The sequence below is a fragment of the Ixodes scapularis genome, unplaced genomic scaffold (genome assembly GCF_016920785.2).
Source record: "Ixodes scapularis isolate PalLabHiFi unplaced genomic scaffold, ASM1692078v2 PGA_scaffold12__126_contigs__length_90152505, whole genome shotgun sequence".
In the NCBI taxonomy this organism is placed as follows: Eukaryota; Metazoa; Arthropoda; class Arachnida; order Ixodida; family Ixodidae; genus Ixodes; species Ixodes scapularis.
In genome coordinates, this window is record NW_024609838.1 from 85,727,788 (window position 1) to 85,749,255 (window position 21,468).

Consider the following 21,468-nt stretch of genomic DNA (forward strand, 5'->3'; position numbering starts at 1 on the left):
TGCCTTGCGAGTCATCTCTTCACTGCTGCCTACAAGGAACTCCCTTGTTGTTGAAGTTCAGAAGAAAATTATTGTGGCAGCCAGAAAGCATTGCATCATTGTCTTTTGTTGGATTCTCAGCCATGTTGGTATCCCAGGCAATGAGGCAGCCGACCGTGCTGCCCGCACATGCGTCAGCAGAGAGGTAGATATTAAAAGGATCCCTTACATGGACTATCGCACTTTTGTAAAGTCCCGCATACGAGCACAATGGCAAGCCGAGTGGAATGAGGAGATCTACAACAAGCTGCATCTCATTAAGCCAAACCTAGGTGAATGGGCGAGCGCCCGGCACCAGGAACGCTTTTATGAAGTAGTACTGTGACGCTTCAAAATTGGCCACACTCATCTGACTCATAGCTACCTGCTCCATGGGGAGGATGCCTCTTTGTGTTAGAAGTGTGTCAAACCTCTAAGTGTTCTCCATTTTCTAATTGAGTGCCCTTTCTATGAACGGGAACGCCAATCTCACTTCGCACAGTTATACAGAAAGCACATTCCCTTACACCAAATGTTGTTATTGGGTGATGAACCATTCGTAACTTACAAGCAGGTTTTTAAGCTTTTAGAAGCTATTGGTCTTCTACATCAACTGTGAACTTCAAAGCTTATTCACTCATGTCCTTTTTTGTTTGTGACATTATCCGATTCATGTCTCATTCCTTTACTTTTGACCCTGACTACTGGAGTTCTTTCTTCTCGCTTATCCTCAATGCAATAGTTTTCTTCTTTGGCGCTCTTTGGCCTTAGCAGCCCATGCGCCATAAAAACCCAATCCAATCCAACGTACAATGCTAATTGTCGAATATATTTGTGGAGAAGTTTCTGTGGCATTTCAGAAGAAAGGAAGAGCGCGCTGGTGAATTGTATTTCACACTCAACCAGGCGCTCTCCAAACTTTGACCGCGTAGCCACACAAAGACTACAGTGAGCACAGTCAAGCCGGGAGCTGCCAAATAAGGTACGCTTCACACAGGCGTTACTTTAAATATCCAGGGGTTTATTCTTGCCAGTTATATGTCAGCTTCGTCTGAAAACGCAGAAAGCACTTGTACTTCCGCTATAACTGTTAGTACTGTCCACGGCAATATAAAAACAATGAAAAAAATGTTAGAGCGCAAACAAGCTAGTGTATATTAAACGTGATTCGAAAACCCCGAGACTGGAGGTAATGACACACGCACTCCAAAGTCTGAAACACATCTAAAAGTTTATTTTCCAGGACCTGGTTAAATAGGGGAAAAAAAACGAACGAAAAAGGGGAAAAAACAAACAAGAACACCTCTTTCCACAAATGTACAATCCAACCAGTTAAATGAACAATGACGGCCTCCACATCTTCCTCCTCTCGGACCTCTAAACCCTGTCCCCGAAACCGAAAACGAACAAAACAACTTTACCTCCCAGAAATCAGGTTCTGGAAAATAAAATTTTAGTTGTGTTTGAGACTTTTGAGTGTGTGTATCGTTACATGCAGTCTAAGGGTTTGCGAAACATCAAACTATTCTGGCAGGCTAGTTGGTTATACATACTAAATTACAAATAGCGTTAAATTGGTACGGAAACGAAATTTTAGCGCCGATCTTTCTGCATAAATATGGGCTAGGGACAGGCACCACCGAGGAAATGTCAATATCGCGCTGTAAAACACAGGAGAACTAATTTTAAACTTAATTAAACGATTTCAAATTCGCATCTGGTGGATGGTGGGAAGTTCTCGTGACATCACTTGTGGCATAGGAGCAGCGCCGTTCTGCGGCAATACGGCGTGCCGGCAGAATTAGCCTAGGCCTGAACGCTTTTGCAAAGACTTGGCGGAGAAAGCCAAAGCGTAGTTGGCAACAGTGAGCTCGTTCTCGTTGCGACTCTTTGCACGACACGACCCGAGCGTGCTTCTGCTTCTGGCACGGCCGGTATTAGTTGCTGCGGGTTGCGAGCTGCGAGCCGAAGTTAAAAAAGATATGTTTGAACTACGAGAGTGTCAGCAAGAGCTACGCAAATACCTGTTCACACTCGGAGCGGACACGCGCGTTTGATCGAAGTGCTGGATTCGCTCTTAGACCGCGTTTCGATAAGCGCTTCTGGACCGATCTTTTACGATTGCAACTCGATACTGACATGACACTCGGCAAAGAAAGGTTAGACCGACATCGCGTAGCTCCCACAAACTGCTATAGCTCGACAGTGACGTAGCGTCCAGTCAGAATAAAAATGGCATACTAATAACAGAGTGTACATACCGAGTTGCGAAGGTAATCCGTATGGCGTTTATTTGAGCTCTATATAACACAAAACAAAAATATAGAATCAATGAAATCCCTTTTCGACGACAGCGTTCATCACCGCTGTCTCGGAAAACAAGGAGATCGAGATGACAAGGTGGAAAATATTGACCTCTGAAATTTAGTTCAGGGATCAAACTACTCATCCGGTAAGGGTCCAGAAGGGTCACGCGGGCATATTCCATTCAGCAGGCCAGCCGGTCATGGGCAGACGGTCTTCGGCAAGGACCGCCGGAGGAACGGTGCGCCGAGTCGGTGTTGCTGCTAGGCCTACTATATTCTGCCGAGCTCGCTTGGTCGGTAGAATCCTGGCCGTTGTAGCTCTTCTCGGGTGTTTGTGGATCCTGCGTTCTTGATCGTCGTGGCCTGTTTCAAGTGCTCCTTCCTTTTTTCTTGCTGGTTGAAGTCGGGACGCACGAGGAGAGCACGCAGAAAAATAAACGTCCGCTGGTCGTCGCTACCAAGTCACTGAGCGACGCTGTCGGCCATGTTGATTTGATCGTAAAAGCTGCTAAGCTGTCGTAGGATTCTGTCGTAACCTGCGCAAAAGTTACAACAATTTCGTTTCGAGAATACGGGTTTTCTCTCAAATTTGTCGTACGCACTTTTTTGACGTGAGTTCGCTTTGAGAATCCGACCTCAGAGCTGGTTTTCTCAGTGGTGCCGTGGTTGCCGACTTGCCGTGGTGCAGCGTGCGTGCAGCCCTTGCACATCTCAAACGGCCACGTTGTCACAGGTCGTAAATCGTCGACGCGCCACCAAGTGGCAACGCTCGTAACCATAACATCCACGCCGTAGCCTTTCCCGGCTGGCACAAGTGACGTCACGAATGCGCCCAATATCCCAAGACGCATCGCGCTCTCCGATGGCTGATTTTTGAGCGCGCGACCAATCGGGCCCCTCAGGGTGAAAAATATAGCCATCCGTTCAAAATATAAACGCCCGATTATGATTTCCGGGTATCATTGATCATATTAAACCTATTTCTGACCATAATAGGTGTATTTCAAGTTTCGCTTCAGTATCCCTTTAAGACAAGGATAGACAAAGAGGTTGCGCCTGTCCTGTCCACTTTCTTGTCTTAGCGCTATTTGTAACTTAGTTTGTGAAACATGTTCATATAAAAACAATATCACCTCAGCTTTCTGGGAAAGTATGAGTGAGGCTGAAGCTTCTGTTGCAGCTAATGTCGGCCTCACTGCAATGGTAAGACTACTTTCTCAGAATCCAGCATCCAAATGAAAACGGGAGTTGCTAAGAATTTGGTCGTAACCGCTGTTCCTGGTCAATTCAGGGGGCACTAAACCACTTTGTGCAATAGTGTATTTATGGTCATAACTCAATATAAGTGTTCGAAGCATTTAAAAACCAATCATTATATTGACGAACAGAAGCGGATGTGAGCGTGTGTATACTCAATATTTTGAAGCAACCCGATACTGCGGAAAGAAGGAAGTTGACTCCAAAGGGAAGGAGAAGAGAACGTATTCAAGTACCTCAGATAGGGCCTCAGACGTTCTCTTTCCCTTCTCTGCAGTGTCCACTTTCCAATTACCTTAATCTCGGGTAGCTTCGAAAGGTTCACATTGTATTAATTTGTGGCAGATTTTTTTAATAAAGCCAGTATCAAAGATTGAATAAATCGGAACTATCGCATACAGCAGAGGGCACCGTCGGAAGAGAATGGCCTCTCGTTCGACGGCACACTCTGGTGTCTGGGATAGTTCTGATGTAATCTATCTTTCATACCGACTTTAGTAAAAAAAAGTAATCACGCAGGAATGTATTTTTGTAGCGTGAGCTACACTGGCCGAGGTTGAGCAGTTTCGCGTGGCTCGCATAATGAGCCGTGCTCCGTGCTGCGCAAGCGCGAGGAGCAGTGACTTCCCACGGCGCACAGCTGGCGGGGCGGAGCCGCCGTCGTCGCGGGCTCCATTTCTACCGCGTGCGTCTCGCCGGTCTGCGCAAGCGTGAGGAGCAGTGACGTCACACGGCGCACAGCTGGCGTGCCGGAGCCGCCGCCGCGGGCTCCGCCGCCACTGCGCGCGCCCCACCGGTCTTCGCATTCCAGAGGAGAGACGTGATAGCCGCGGCGGAGGCACTGGCGCCGCCGCGTGTCCAGCTGTGTGCCTCTGTCGCGCAGTAGCCAAGTCTGACGCTGCACCGGAGCCGCTTGATAGCGCCTCTTATTTTAGAGCGCAGCCCTTAGGGGCCCGTTTCCGGCGTGAGCGGCGTCGGCGTCGCCGTCGCCGTCGCCGTCGCCTTTGCCGTCGGCGTAACCGGGCGGTGCATTATGGGTAAATTCCCCGCTAAATCTAGCGGAATATTTTCCCCGCTAGATTTAGCGGAAAAATTTCTCCGCTAAATCTAGCGTAAAAATTTTCCCCGCTAAATTTAGCGGAAAAAATTCCCCGCTAAATCTAGCGGAAAAAATTAACCGCTAAATCTAGCGGGAAAAATTCCCCGCAAAATCTAGCGGAAAAACTTCCCCACTAAATCTAGCGGAAAAATTTTTCTGGGGGGTCACGTGACCCCCCAAGGTCACATGACCCCCCCCCGCCCCCCCATCCCGCCCCGAGAACAGGTAACCCTCAGTACCCTTCCCTCCTCCTCAAGAGCTGCGCTCCAATTCGGTGTTACAGGGAGTTGTAAACGGCTTTCTTTTTTTTTTGCGCATAAGCTCACGCAACGTATATCCTGGCATAGCAGAGCTAAGCCATCGCAATTTTTTTTTTAATTCTTTGAGCCGATAGATTCAGTCACGCCCGTAAATGGACTATGTCCGAAAGTGGTTTAGTGCCCCTTTTGGAAACACATCTTTGTGTCCAGTCTGACGCCGAATCGACGCGAAGACGACCTTCTGGGACTTGTAGCACCCGTGTTAGGTGATAACAAAGGAACCTGCATAAATGTGCGTTCGAAACATGCAGAGTACACCTCCTTTCACTTGCATGCGGCAGAATGGGTTTGTGAACTGATGTTACAGTATGATAAATATAAAAGTAACATCAGACACGCACATGTGTACAACGATCTATATTATGAGTAGTAAAAATTGAAAGTGACACTTTCGCTATGCGCCTAACCGTGTTGGAATGACAAATGTGTTTGTGACATGGGTGTAACCCTTTGTGTACAGTGTGCTCAGCTGCTAAACATAACGCGGGAGCGGTGGCCGGAGAGACTGCATGCGCCATCTACCGGCTCACTCTGGAAGCTTATGCCGCTGTCGTTTTCTCGAGTTACACTCCCAGCTCCGAAAACAATCACCGATGCGTGACTCGGCGATAAAAAAAAAAATCGCTTTTGATTTTTTTGTTGTTGTTTAAAGAAGGTGGCCTTTATTAGAGAAACTGCAAGATCACCGTGATATAGTAGCCCGGCATGGTAAATGCTTAGTTGTGATTAAACAGACTGGAAAAAAACGACAAAACAAACAAGTAAAAATTTGAAGCGTGGGTGATGAAGAAAGGAACGATGAGGGTCGTGCGATAATTGTATAGGGGAGTGGCGACAATCCCAAGAATAGCCGGCTTATTCTCTGCCGCATCATTGATTTAATCGCTAGACAGCTCTGGTATCAGTTTCGGCCACGGCTCCCGCGTTATGTTTAACAGTTGAGCACACTGTACATGTATTTTGTAAATTTTTGTTCTTTTGGTCATTTTTTAATTTGACGTCAATGATTTATAATCACTGACGTTAAATTACAAAATGACCAAAAGAACAAAAATTTACAAAACATGGACTACCTGTCCTGAGATTAAAATATTATTATAAAAAAAAAAACAGAAAACAAATCACAAAATGCATTAAAATAATAAACTCAGCTATATACGACAACACAAAGATAACTATCATTCTTACGTCAATGATTTATAATCACTGAAGTCAAATTACAAATCATTGACGTAAGAATGATAGTTATCTTTGTGTTGTCGTATATAGCTGAGTTTATTATTTTAATGCATTTTGTGATTTGTTTTCTGATTTTATTTTTATAATAATATTTTAATCTCAGGACAGGTAGTCCATGTTTATATTGGCATAGTTTTTGCGGACACTAACCAAAGTTTTATTGAAAACAGATAAACCCGACGTTTCGGGACCCGCTCAGTCCCTTTGTAGGTGGGGGCGCGGTGGGGAAGGTTGCCCAGGTGGTTGGCCTTGCTAAAGCTTACCCCAGAGGGCGTAAAATAGTTTCTAGATTATTGTGTAAAAAGTCAGCTTTCCGAAACTTCGGTCACAGGGAAGAAGTCCTGGGTGACTGACCGTGAATGGTTAGGACTGTATCAGTTTGCAATGAAAATGTTTGCAGGATAAGGACGTCCACAAATGACCCAACCAGTGACGGCGCCTTGAACGTCTGTCGGGCGGAAACAAGAAAGCACGCCAACTGGTTTTTGAACGTTTCGTGATTGATTATGTACAGTGATACCTCTGCTAAAACGTTTGATTTTTTAATTAGCAGAAATTGCCGCAGAAATGTTAACATAAGTCCCACGCGTATCACCTGTCAATCCGAAACGATCGTTGATATATCCATCACTAATCGATCGATCGAATCTATAAAAACCGGTGTCAGTTGTTGCGACATCAAAGACCATCTCCCAGTATTTTTTTTAAACACATCAAAAGAGAGTTATTAAAACACAACCGAGATTGTTTCAGAAAGTAGCTGTTGATAGTCTCAAAAGCTTCTCCGTCGCGGTTTCGAACATGAACGGGAACAGAACACTCGAGGAAAATTCTGCGTACAGGACCAATAGTACACCTATGTATATATGTAATAAACTATATAAGAATAATTTCTTTTTTTTTTCTTTTTTTGTTTGGCGGGTTTTTTCCACGCAGGGGGCAGAGATAAAGGCGAGAAGCCTGACAGAGTCTCTGCCCCCCAACAGTTTAACAGTAAACAGTACAATGAATATAATCGGCAAAAGGTATACTCAGTAAAAATTAAAAAAGGCACAATGAAACAGGTACTTTAACATTCAACATTGTGAAAAGTGAAATAAAATAAAACAGCACAATCAAACAACAAGCAGAAATATGTTACACAACAAGCATGATTCGAAGCACGTAACAAATTTAACGTCGTATGACACAGAAGCATCGTATCACTAATATAAATATTTAAAAAAAAAATACACAAAAAAAGTGAGAAGGACACAGCATAAAATAGGACTGATGGCCGCCATTTAGTATGGCAATGAAGAACGATCTAATATATGACAAGAGCCACATTTCTAGTCAAATATAAGTACATAATAGAAATAGCCTACATATTACACAACTGAGAAGCTGATACCAGTGCCCACGAGAAAGCTTCGGCACAGTTTCTTGAAGGCATAAAATGTTTTATTATAATCTATAGTCATGTCTGTTTTGTTTAGCATCTTAGTTATCTGATATGACAAAGCGGTGCGGCCATAATTGGTTCTTATTGAAGGCATTCTTCGCTTTGGGTCTCGTAGTTGGTACGGACCCAAACTCGATTTTGGTGTGGAGTATATTCTATGTTTGTGAATCCATTTTAAGAACTTAAAATAGTATATTTCGTCTGCCTGAAGCATATTATATTTGATAAATTGTGGTTGGGTTCTTATGTTTCTAATATCTTCTTTATAATTTTCGCACATGCGAAGAATCCTCTTCTGCAAGGTGATAAGTTTGACATAGTTCGAATTGATCGTCGTCCCCCAAACTAAGACGTCGTAACTGATTTTTGAGTAGAACAAAGAATAATACAACGTCTGTTTTAGCCAAGTGGGCAGCAAGTTTCGTATTTTATATATACTTCCCTTAACACGATATAATTCACCTTTGAGTTTACTCACGTGAGTGCTCCATGAAAGGTCCTCGGTAAACCATACACCGAGAAATTTTTGTTTCGACACTTGCTCAAGCACAGTGTCTTGAAATTTTAAGCTTATGGGGCTGCAGTCGAGTTTATTTATTGTTGTTAAAATAATATACTTAGTTTTGTTTGTATTTAGTTTTAAACAGTTTGTTTGTAACCAATTGGATGGCTTCAATAGGTAGACATTTGCAGCACTTTCTAGGCATTTTTTCGTCACTCCAGAAAAGAATACGTTGGTATCGTCTGCATACATTATAAGGTCGGGGGAACCGGATATAGTCGTTATATTATTAACATACATAAGAAAAAGAAGTGGACCTAAAATTGACCCCTGAGGAACATCATGCTGTACTTTAAGTCTATTTGACGATTCGCCGTTTATTAGTACATATTGGTAACGATCTACAAGATACGTTTCAATTAGAATAGAATAGAATAGAATAGAATAGAATAGTTTATTCCAGGTTTCTTTCAAAAATACATTTTCCAGAATCGTCTCACTTAAGCACATGTGTGCTTGTGTGTGAGAACGGGCAGTCCAACTCTACAAGTCTCCCTCCCCCCCCCCCCCCCAAACGCATTACTACAGAAAAAAAAAGAAACAACAAGAATAAAACAAAAACTAAATTTCAAGAACCCGTGGGGTGTCGTACTGTGGCTCCATAATCATGAACACTTCGCGGATTGAACTTTGCGACGTGCAATCATATCCGTTACATTTATCCCGCGTAAAAAAAAGAAACACCGCATGCAGCAGTAACCAAAAACGACAAGTAACGCTCAACACGGAAAATGTCTATTCGAGCGAAAAACAAAAAATAATGAAAAATATATACATATGTAAAAAAGATACCGTAGACGTTGCTCGTGAATTCCGATAATGAAACGCAAAAGCAACAAGAAAATATTCGAAACTAAATGTTCAACAGCAAAGTCACTACACAAAAACCAACACAAGCAGCGGCCATGAATCAGTAATAAAAAAAAAAAAAGAAAAAGAAGCGACAAAATTGTTTGACATGAGTGACAAGGCGAGATTGTGAATAAAATCCAAGGGCCCACTTCCAAAATCAAATCGAACTGCGTTGACACCATTTCAATATTTATTTTTTCACAGTACGTAACGATTGCATTTCCTACAAATTGCCAGGAAGTTGGTTAAAGAGATTCGGGACATAATAACTTCTTGATCGTGTTCCATAATTCGTATATACTCTAGGAATATCATATTTCTCGGTCCTCCTAAGCTGTTTTTGTCTGGTTGACTTTGTCTTGTAATCGGTCGTGAAGTAGTTTGACGTGATGATTGTATAGTTCCTCAGATTACCTATCGCCAGAAGATTAAGTTCAATAAGCTGTTCTTCGAATGGGATGTGCTCGAGCCGGGTTCCATAAGTGACGTTCTTTACCATTCTTTTTATCATGTTATCAATTTTTTGCTTTTTGGTGTTCGAACAGAATGCGTAGATTGTTATACCATACCTCAATTTTGATTCACCTAACATTTGGTAAACTGTTTTCCTTAACGTGACGTCCGCGTGACTACGAAGTCTGTATAAGTAAGATGAAATCATCCTCAACTGCTTTATTAGGTTATCTGTATGCAAATTCCAGGATAAATGTTCGTCAAAGTAAATTCCTAGGTATTTAGTTGCTGTTGCGTATGGTAGTGGTGGACAGCAACAATTCGTGCATTCCGCAGATGTAAAAATATGGGTTTGGTGAGGTGAATACGCTTTTGATGGGTTCTGAAGCACATTAAAGTAGTCTTGTTTTCATTTACAAAAATGTAGTTTTCTACAAACCAGTTCATTATTTGTTTGATGTCTTCTTGTAAAGCGGACGCCGCAGAACTATAATTTTCGTTTGCTAGAACTAAAGCGGTATCGTCTGCATATTGATATATATTTGATATTAAAGGCAAAGAAGCAAAGTCATTCATGTATGTATTAAATAGCATTGGGCCTAATACCGATCCCTGGGGTACACCGCAGGTGAGGTTGATGGTGTCACTTGTACTATTGCTAATTCTTACTTTCTGTGTTCGGCTGGTAAAGTAATTTTTGAAAAATCTAAGGAACGGTCCTCGGAATCCCAGACTTTCTGGTTTATGTAGTAGAATATCATGATCTATTGTATCGAACGCTTTAGTTAAGTCCAAAAATAAGGCAAGTACAATTTTATTATTGTGTATCTTCTCATTAACAAAATCCGCTACGTCTTCGAGTAGAAGTGACGTATTTTTATTTTTCCGGAACCCATACTGACAGTTACTTATTAACGAGAATTTGTCGCAGAACGAGGTCATAGTTTTTAAAATAAATCTTTCCATTATCTGATGAATGACTGACAATAAAGCTATGGGCCTGTAATTGGAAACATCTTTTTTGTTCCCTTTTTTATAAATTGGCCGCACTATCGACACCTTCATCTTATTAGGTATATCTCCTGTTTCAAAAATTCCGTTTAATATTGCCAAAAGAACATTTTGTAGACTGTTAAAATGAACGCGCAGATCTCTGGGCCTTATTTGGTCGTATCCGGGCGGTTTTGACGTTACTATATTGCTAACTATATGTTGTAGATCTACTTCTGTTATTTGCGGCATGTACGCGGAGTTTTGTGTACGGCTCCGTAAATTAGGTTTTGTGGTAGATTTGTTTGCGTGCTTACGTAGGTCTTGCACCTGCTTAACAAAAGCGCGATTGAAGTTATCACTTAGTGTATCGAAATTGGTTGTTGCAAAATTTTTCTTTAGAGATTCGTCCGCGTTATCTTTGGGGGGTTTGCCTATGATTTGATTAACAGTATTCCACGTTTCCCTGATGTTCTTCCCGCACTGTTTGAGCTGTGCTGTACGGAACTTCTTTTTGGATAACCTTATTTTTGCTGTTACCCTGTTCCTTATTCGCCTATACTCTTCTTTAAGTGATTTATCTTGCGGATTTTACCTACATCTGTTCCATAATTTATTTTTCTCAAAACTTAACTCAACTATTTCATTATCAATCCACCGGTTGTTACAATTTCTTTTTCTTAATTTGATCGTCTTTTTTGAACTTTCGTATATGCTCCCAAGTTTCTCGACCACCGCTTCATAAAGGGCTATATGTTCAAGATGTAAAAGAGAGTTCCAGTTGTACTTCTTTATACTGTAATCTACTTTTCTGTTGTCAATAATTTGTTTGTACTGAATTTCTTGCATCTGTTGTGTACAGTTTTCCTCAAATATCCGAAGAGCAACGAAGTAATGATCTGCTACTTTCTGTTTAACTATGCCACCTATAAAGAATAAATTGCTTGTTCGGGCTATTATATGATCAATGCTGCTTCTTGTGATTTTATCTGCGAGGTGCTCTTCTCTAGTGTAACCATTGATCGCATTTTCTAGCCCGTAACTGGACAATATGTTCAGGTAATCCGAGACTCCGTATTTATCTTGACTAGAAACGTCAATGTTTAAGTCGCCTGCTATAACTATATAATCGTTGTTGTTAAATCTGTTTATCAGTTTATCAAATTCTTCATAGAATAAATGTAGATTTCCACAGGGTGGTCTATAGATGGCACATATAGTGAACGATATAGCGGCTTTATGTATATTCATCACAAGAGCTTCGGCATGCTGCAAAGATACCTCAATACGGTCGAAAAGCCAGCCATTTTTAACGTATATTAGTATCCCCCCTCCTTTCCTCCCTTCGCGCCGTACAGACATTTCATGGTACCCATGTATGTGGAAGTGGAGCGGTTCGTTTATCTCAACATTTATTTCGGTAAGTATAAGCACATCGATATCAACCAGTGCATGTGCTATGTAAACATTCAATTCATCGCTGTGCTTCTTAAGGCTTCTAACATTTATTTGAACGATATGTAGGATCTGGTCTTCTTTCCTTTTTCCCTCTTCAGTTAGAACTTTTTTGGTATGATTATCCCATTCTTCAAATGTATCAAAAGACATTATTGAATTTTGTTCAGGTCACTTTCGTCATCAATTCGAATTGCAGCCGCTCCGTCCCTCTTTCTCACAAAAATTTTTCCGTTCTTCATCCAGACGTATTTATAACTCATCTCCCTCGCACAATCCTTTGTATTCCAAAACAACCACCGCTGTAGCCTGGTCAAGTTCTCGTTGATGTACACCTGTTCGTCCTTCAAGGCTGTACGTTTGGAGGCCCATTTGTCTCGTTCCGATCTGTCCTTGAAGCGTACAATGATAGGAGGTATCTTACCATCCTTCGCTTTAAGTCTGTGCATAGACTCAATCTTATCGGGCTGAGGCACTGATAAGTTCAGTTTTGTTGCCAGGTTCTTTATGACTGCTGTCAGGTCTTCGCGATCGTGCTCTGTAATTCCATGAATTTCTATATTCTTTCTTCTGGAGTATTGTTCCGCGTTTTCCACTGCCCGTTCAAGATCTTTAATCCTTGCATCCCTTTCATACCCGAGCTGTTCGATCTCATTCGTCCTTTTTTTTAGTTCGGTCGTGACACGTGTTAATGAGTCTACTTTTTTTATAAGGTCATCATATTGCTTGGAAAGCATGGTTATCGAGGTTTCTATCGCTTGAGTAGCTTTTTCTTGTTTATCAAGCTTTTCAATCGTGGTGTCATGCTTAAGAGACTGGATGTTTAGGTTCTGTTCGATTTTCTCGATTCTAGATAGGACTTCCCCTAGCTTCTGGTTTGTTTTCAATGTCTGCTCCATCATAGCTGTGTGTTTTTGTTCGTCAGTTTTGCTTGCCATTGCTGTTTCCTGGCTATCTTTTTGGTGAGCTTGCCGTTGGGAATGCACTCTACAGGTGACACAGTTCCAAGACGGGAGTCCCTCTGGTTCCATGGCTTTTAACTTTGCTTTTGTGATGCCTGCGCACTTCCCGATGTGGTAGGTGTTCCCACACTCTGAGCATTTTAGCGCTTGGCTGTTAGCTGCAATGGATTTTAAGCATGCCAAACATTCGTCTGACTCTCCCGCGTTGTACATAACGACAGTGCAAAGGGAAGGCAGTCCAGCGGAGTAACAAGTACAACAAACTGCTAGGCAAATGCCTGCACCCACCTGGGGGTCAAAACGGAGAAGTTATGACCGTGCTGTGCACTCCGCTGGACTGCGTCCTTCCTTCGCCTGGCGCCGCTTATATGCCGTGTGTGTGCGCCGCCTGGTATATGTTGTTGGGCGGCGACGAAGTGACGTCGTTCTTGATAGTGGCCTGTTCTCGGCCCATGCACTGCCTTGCTGTGGCTGCGATGACGATGTAGTTGCAGATTATCCCAGCTTCGTTTCCTGGGGGTCAAAACGGAGAAGTTATGACCGTGCTGTGCACTCCGCTGGACTGCGTCCTTCCTTCGCCTGGCGCCGCTTATATGCCGTGTGTGTGCGCCGCCTGGTAGATGTTGTTGGGCGGCGACGAAGTGACGTCGTTCTTGATAGTGGCCTGTTGTCGGCCCATGCACTGCCTTGCTGTGGCTGCGATGACGATGTAGTTGCAGATTATCCCAGCTTCGTTTCCTGGGGGTCAAAAAGGAGAAGTTATGACCGTGCTGTGCACTCCGCTGGACTGCCAATTTTAAAGGTACTCCGCGCACACCGTACATTTCAAGCTTTCTAAGTAAAATATTGTGGTGCACAGTATCAAAAGTTTTAATTAAATCTAAGAAGAGACCAAGAGTAAATAATTTGTTCTTAATATTTTAAACTATTTTATCCTTTATGTTAAGAAGCGCCAGCTGCGCGGATTTTTGCTTTTGAAAGCCATATTGGGACTGCGTTATTATATTATGCTTCTCAAAAAAACATATTAATCTATCAGCAATCCCACGCTAAAATATTTTAGAAAAAACTGGAAGAACTGAGATAAGTCTGTAATTATTAATGTTTGTCTCACCCCCTCCTTTACACACTGGAGTGACCCTGGCTATTTTTAGCTCGTCAGGGAAATCACCAGACTGAAGCATCTTATTTACTATATTCGATAGAACTGGACTAACTGTGGTCACAGTGTACTTAATAGGTATGGTTTCTATTTCATCTAATCCAGCGGCGACGTCATTTTTTAGGTTTCTGATTATTTTATCAATTTCAAATGGTGTCGTTGGAGTAAGCATAATCGACCCAATTTGGTTTCCTGTGTCAATACAGTCATCTATGCTGGAAGCCCTCCCAGTGTACGCACCCATGCTAATAAAATGTCTATTCATTTCATCGCCAAGTTCTTTCCCAGTGACACGTTTATTATCTATTGGTATTTCTTTCAGATTACATCGTGCCTGCTCTCTGTTCGTGAGTTTGTTTACTGTGTCCCACACTTTTCTATGGCCATTGTGTATACGTAGAAGTTCTTTTTGATAGTATTCGCATTTTGCTTTTTTTAGGTCGGCATTCAGTTTGTTTCTGCATTTGTTGAACTCGACAAGCAGCCGCGGATCACGATGCTGAATAAAGGCATGATGCTTGGCATTTGTTTGCCTAATTGTTCCATACAGGTCTCTAGTCATCCAAGGCTTTCTCATTTTTTTACAGTTCACTCTACGTTCCTGAAGAGGAAAAGCTGCATTATAGTACTGTCTGACTTTCATCAGGGGTATTCTATAGGCATTTCTAGGGTTGCACTCAGCGTAAACGTCATCCCACGTCTCTTCTTCCATAAGGCAGCCGAAAGTTCTTAGCGTTTCCTCATTAATGGTGCGATGCCAAAATGTCTCTATGTCTTTGTTATTTTCTCTAGCAGAGGAGGACTCTAGGCAGAAGATTGGAAGATGGTCACTAATATCACACATGATTGCACCTGCTGTAATATGACGAGTGTCGGTATTTGTTATGCATACGTCAAGGTACGTGGCAGTGTCTGCAGTTATTCTAGTGGGCAATGTTATCAAATTGCTGCAAGCATGCTGGTTGACAATATCGCGAAAATTTTGAGGGTGAAGATCATCTGAAATTGTGTCTATATTTATGTCCCCAAGAATAAGGATTGGCACAGAAGGCACTGTCTTTCCAAGGAGAGACAGTGTCTTCTGTAATGCACTGTCTTTCCAAGGAAAGGCAGTGCGTCATCAAGAAAGGTCATGAATTCATATAGATTACCCGAAGCTGGCCTGTATAAAGCAAGAACAACAGTATTTGATAGTTTAACGCACAAGCTTTCAATGTTTGCATCAATTTTAGATAAGTCATCTACAACCTCATGCTGTAGTTTATCTTTAATATAAATAGAGATACCGCCACCCCTTTTCTTATCTCTGCTCATGATTTCGCACTTATAACCCTGCATGATTGGCGCCATGTCCTCTTTTGCCAGCCAGGTTACCGTAAGTGCTATTACATTACGCTTTTATTATATGTATGAATATATAATGAAAATGTTATCTCTTTCTCTATTGTCTAAAAGGAGGACTGTTCGTGATTTAATTTTTCTGCACAAGGTTGCGAATGGTGCTGTTGATTCGGCTCAACTCCTTGCAAAAGTGAACTTTCATATTCCATTCCGAGTAACTAGACACTTTGTTTGTTTTGATGTTCGCTCGCCGTGTAACACCTCACCTCTCTTACGGATTCAGTCATTATATAATACCTTCGCTCCACCCCACCTTGATATATCTGCATCAATTTCTATGTACCGTCGCGATTTAAATGATATTATTCTAGCCCCTTAGCATTATGTTTGTCTTGGATGTTGTATTTTTTTTTTTAGTAAATGTTTAGAGCCTATGTACTTGCTTGCTCATTTTGCTTGTTGTGTTGGTGCACCAATAAGAAGACCAATGTGGTTGTTTTCGGGCACCCCAAAATAAAGATTATAATTATTAAAGATTATTATTATTAAAGTGCACATTCAACGAATGCAAAAATATTTCTAGGTTATCAACTTTATTCTTTATGCTTCTTACATTTAAATGTATTGCTGTAATTTGGCGTTTACCTTCTTTGTACTTTTTAAACAAACAAGAGAAAGAAAACGTATAGAAAGTATTGAACATGGTTAATATTGCGCACAAATAGAAAGGAACAGTGAAGAGGGAACTAACCACACTAGTACTGGAAGTCTTGGGGAACCAGAGAATTTGTATGTGAAAAATCACACAAAAAATGTTTTGTATGATAAATTTGGTAAATCTAGAAGCGAGAGGTGTTTCGAGCCTATCGTTACAGCTTAACAAATGCGTGGCGGCGTACTAGAGAACGCTAATATATAAATGCATTTAATTCAGGGCAACGACGTACAGAAGTCATGTGGAAATTGTTGGGGAGCGAGTGACGCTGCACAGGCTGCACTGCACTGCGGCTCATGCGGCTGATGAAGCATTTTTGTTTTCTTTTAAAAGCTTCCACGGCCGATCTATCAAGATCGTCTGAGCCGATAAAAGCAACCGGCAGCGTTGAATAAATGTTCAGTCTGTTGGCAAACCAGACACGCTGCACATGGCTCATTTCCTCAGAGTTTACTTCAATGGCGACAAGAATACCGAACCCAGCGCCTGAAACCGGTCAACTCAACCCGCACCACACGCACCATGGCCTTCGTCATTCCTCAGTTCAACGAAAGTACAGATAAGTGGACCTCCTATTTGAAGCGCTTGGAAACGTTCTTCGAGGGAAATGCGGTGACCGACGCGGCGAAGAAAGGAGCGTTGCTAGCGTCAGCACTGAGTACGAAGACAATTGAAGTTTTGGAAGCATGCAGTTCATCGAGAGCGGTCTATAAGCTCACGTATGCTGAAGTCGTGGAGCAGTTGGGTATTTGCTACGCACCGAAGCTGAACGAAATCACCGAAAGCTTCGAGTCTTTCAAAAAAGGTTAGAATCCAGATGAGTCCGTACAGGAATATTGCGTTGCGCTTCGCCGCCCAGCAGATTCCTGCAACTTCGGCAACACTCGCGAACGTCTACTTTGTAATCGCATTGTCTGCGGCATCACAAACGCCGACGACAGGAAATTGTTGCTCACTGAAAAAAGACTTAACCAATCAATCAATCAATTTTATTTACATCATCATCAGATAGTGATATGGGCTGCAGAGGCGAAAAGTCAAAACAGTTTTGACTTGACAAAGCCTCTGCAGCCTTAAAATTGGCATACGGTTACAAACAACAGCAACCATGGGAAAAGAAGCAAACAGCGACATAGTAAAAAAAAACGAAAAAAAAAAACGCACACTTACATACTTTATTTGCTGCTAGAGGAAAGATTTGACCTCTTACACAAAGAAAGATCGACAGTATCTAGTGACTGGATGTACACAGGAGACAAAACATATATATATAACGGATATATTTACAGCTCACCAAGACAATTTATTTTTAGGGGCGAAGCTGGCCATGTCCGTATGTCCGTCCGCCCTCGGGTGCACGTGCTCCTGCTCGTGAGCTCACGAGCAGGTGAGCACGTGCTCCTGTGCTCGTCTAGGGAAAATAAAAAAAATACCGCATGTCCACGTGGTGACTGGTGTTGATTGGGGCGAAGCTCTGGTGGTGCTTGTCTGCGTAGGTGGTGAGCCGCAGCATGCCGAGCCTTTCGTTCGTTTCGTTTTCATTCATGTCAGAAAGAGAATGTGTGGTACGGAACGTGGTTATATACGCATTTGAGCATTTGACTGCAGCGTGACATGAATGAAAACGAATGAAAGGCTCGGCATGCTGTGGCTCAGTGTCTACGCAGACAAGCACCACCAGAGCTTCGCCCCAATCAACATCATTCACCACGAGGAAATGCGGTTGTTTTTTGGCGTTTCTGGAACTTGCGGCATCGGCCCTTCATATACCGGACATGGTCTCTCGTTTTTATTTGTGAAAACAAGGTTCTCGAATTTAATTTAGACGTAGGCTTTCAATGTTTGCCGAAATTTGTTTTTCAACTTTATTTAAGACAAGCGGACGATTATAGCTTAACATTTGAAACCCAAAGTTCGTGCGATTTAATGGAATTTTCCAGCGCTCTCGTTCCCTAATGTCATAAGGTTTAGAAATGGGAGTTAAATTTGAAATACAAGTAAAACACGGTTCATTACATCGGAGGGTGGATCTATGTCGTGTGAGGAGAGCAAACTCATATGAATCAAGAATGGATGTTAGATGCAGCTCTTTAAACAGAGGAGGAGTGTGTGTGCCAAAAGACAGATTTCGTATTATGCGAACAGCCTTTTTCTGAAGAATATGTAATTTATTTAGGTTTTACTGGCTTGTAGTACTCCACACCAAGCAACAGTAATTTAAAAGAGGTTCAAAGAGAGCTTTATATATAAGCAATTTTAAACGACAAGGCAGTATATTTTTAAACTGGTACAATTTTCCCAGCACTTTTGAAAGTTTTTAGCTATATTGATGATATGATCATTCCAAGACATGTCGTTGTTAAAATAAACTCCAAGCGTTTTCACATTTTGAACGAGTTCAATTGGGGAGAGGCGAAGAACAATATTAAAATTGGAACAAACATTTCTAGTCTTAGGTCGGAAAAGGACCGCCTTATTTTTGCTCATATTAATTTCTAACGAGTTTACTACACTCCATTCATATAGCTTCTGTAGTGTGGTGTTAGTTTCATACACCAGTTCCTGTATTTCAGTACCTGAAAAACGAAAGATAGTATCATTAGCATAACCGATGAAAGAGGAAGTCCTACTGATGTTAACAATATAATTTAAATAAAAGTTAAATAAAAGAAGACCTAAGATGCTACATTGGGGGTACTCCTGATCTGATAGGTTGAACGGTAGAATTGTGACCATTTATTGCAACACATTGCCGCCGAAAATTAAAATATGATTTCATAATATCGAGTGTTGCACCACGGACTCCATAACATTCGAGCTTTTTTATGAGAGTAATATGATCGATACGATCAACCGCTTTAAAATAATCCATAAAAACGACTAAAATTATTTTTTTTCCTTCGAAAGACTTCAAAATTAGCTCCTTCTGTTGTAACAATGCCAATTCCGTTAATCGGCCTTTGCGAAAACCGAGCTGAGAGTCTTTAATTATTGAAATTTTTTTACAAAACCTTGTTAATCTATTATGAATGATTTTTTCAAGGCATTTAGAAAACACAGGTAATATTGATATAGGTCTATAATTTGAAGATTCGTTTTTGTTTCCACCTTTAGAAAAAACAATAACTTTTGCAATCTACATTTTTGTAGCAAATACACCACTACACAATGAGGCATTCATAATATGTGTTAAAACGGGTGCCTAGACATCCAATACATACTTAATTGGTTTGATCTGGAAATCCTCTATATCAGAGGAGTTACTGTTTTTGAATGATAACATCGTAGAAGATACTTCTTGTTCGTCTGTTGGAAAGAAAAAGGCATTACGTTGATTTCTAGGTTTCATAGAGGCCACTGATAGCGGACTATGTATGCTACTTGCAAGATTTATTAGACACATATTAAAAGCTTCTGCGAGAGCTTTTCCTTGTAATGTTACACCTTTTTCAGTTATTTCTTGTACAGCTGACTCAAAAAGACTATGTTTTAACACTTTGTTTAACTGTTTCCATACAAGATCTGTTCTCTTCATACATGTCTCATTAAATAAATTATGAAAATGTTTGTTTAGACTGGCGAAGAACCTTATTCACTGTATTTCTGCATTTTCTGAAAAGAGCAAGATCTTTTGGAGTTCTTGTTTTAAGAAACGTACTATACAGTTTATTTTTTGTATTAATCAATTTTAAGCACATTCTAGTTACCCATGGCTTGTGGTACTTTTTAGCTTGTTTGAATTGCCTATAAGGAAAAGAGTTTTCGTATATCTTCTTAAAAATATCTAAAAAGATTATTATACGCTTCATCAGCAGATTTAGAGGAAAAAGCTGAGTCCCAATTTGTATTTAAAATAGTTTCACGATATTTTTCTAACATTGCGGAATTTATACTTCGGATCCTAATAGTCCTTCTCTTTTCATTCTCACACTCAATTTTCTGGCTCGTTATATTATTCATCAATATGAATATGAGTAGATGAACACTTAAACTATATTCCAGAATGCCAGCAGTAACCAAACTTACTTCTTGATTCGTCACGAAAACATCAAGCAATGTGGACAATGAGGATGTGACATGAGTGGAAGAATTTATAAAATTACAAAAGTTATTTGATGTAAGAAGAATAAGAAAGTCGTCTTTGACACGCGATTCTTCGAGTCTCCACCAAGAAAAAGTTTACATCTCTCCTCATTTGCAAAACAAAAAAGTTATTCTAAAAAGTTAAAAAAAGATTGAAATATTTCCACCCGGTGGGCGATAAAAAACCGAGTAAATACAGTCTTTTCTTCTGACGCAGAGTATCTCATAGTCGCGAGTCATGATGGTGTAATCCGGAACAACCTCAAGGTCAGAAAAATTACATTGTAACGAGACACCTCCACCTCGTCCGTAATCTCGGTTCAAATAAAAATTATTATATCTAGTAATTCAAAAAATCAGTCATCAATATACCATGTTTCCGCTAGCATAATAATATTAAATGATGGTTGAAATGAACCAAAAAACAACATTAGGCTGTCTCCTTTTTTCGTAGCAGATTGCACGGTTAGATGAAAAAAACTTATCGCAGTTCTGTGACCCTCATTCAAAAGAAGATTCAACTGATTAAGTGTCACCAAGGTCTTCTGCCATAACAAGGCATACACAAAAAATAGAAAAACAGCGATGTTTAACAAATCAGCCTCAAGTCATCCTCATGTGATACTGAAATAACAGGAGTGTCAACAGATTTTTTCGCCAGTATCTTGAAGTTTCGGACCCACACAAACCGCCAAAGATGATCACGTTTCTTAGACACTGTCATTCCGAGCAGTTCTTTTTTTTTCAAATACGGGCACAAGTGCTCGTTTACAAATACTGGAGCATCCGATGGCAGATCTAGGTCGCGACACGAAATTCGCTTTTTCTTAGCCTTATCAAGGACACTGTCTCGCTTATTTCGGTGCGTGAAACGGACAATGATGTTGCTCTTCGCTATCTTTAGTCGGCACGCAGTGACGTGGCTTCGACGTCTGCTTTGGTTATCGGCGATGACATCTCCGAGTTTCGTTATCTACTGTCCTGCATTTACGGTTTCGTCTTTTAGAATACCTTAACCTCGATGTTGTTGTTTCGCTAGTACTGCTCGCAGTTTACTAGCCTATTTTCAGCCTCTTTTAATGCCTTGGGCAGCACAACCATTTCCTCTCTCATTTCGGTGTTTTCCTTTTTTAGGACAGAGTTTTCGGCCACAAGTAAAGTCATTTTAACTTTGAAAGTCTCAAATTCCTTATTTATAAAGCTCATTTTG

The 21,468-nt window shown here is 41.2% G+C and overlaps 1 pseudogene; it reads right to left on the minus strand.

Moving 5' to 3' along the window:
• Positions 1-19,729: 19,729 nt before the first annotated feature.
• Positions 19,730-20,653, minus strand: LOC115315135 (annotated as a pseudogene).
• Between the last annotated feature and the right edge of the window lie 815 nt (positions 20,654-21,468).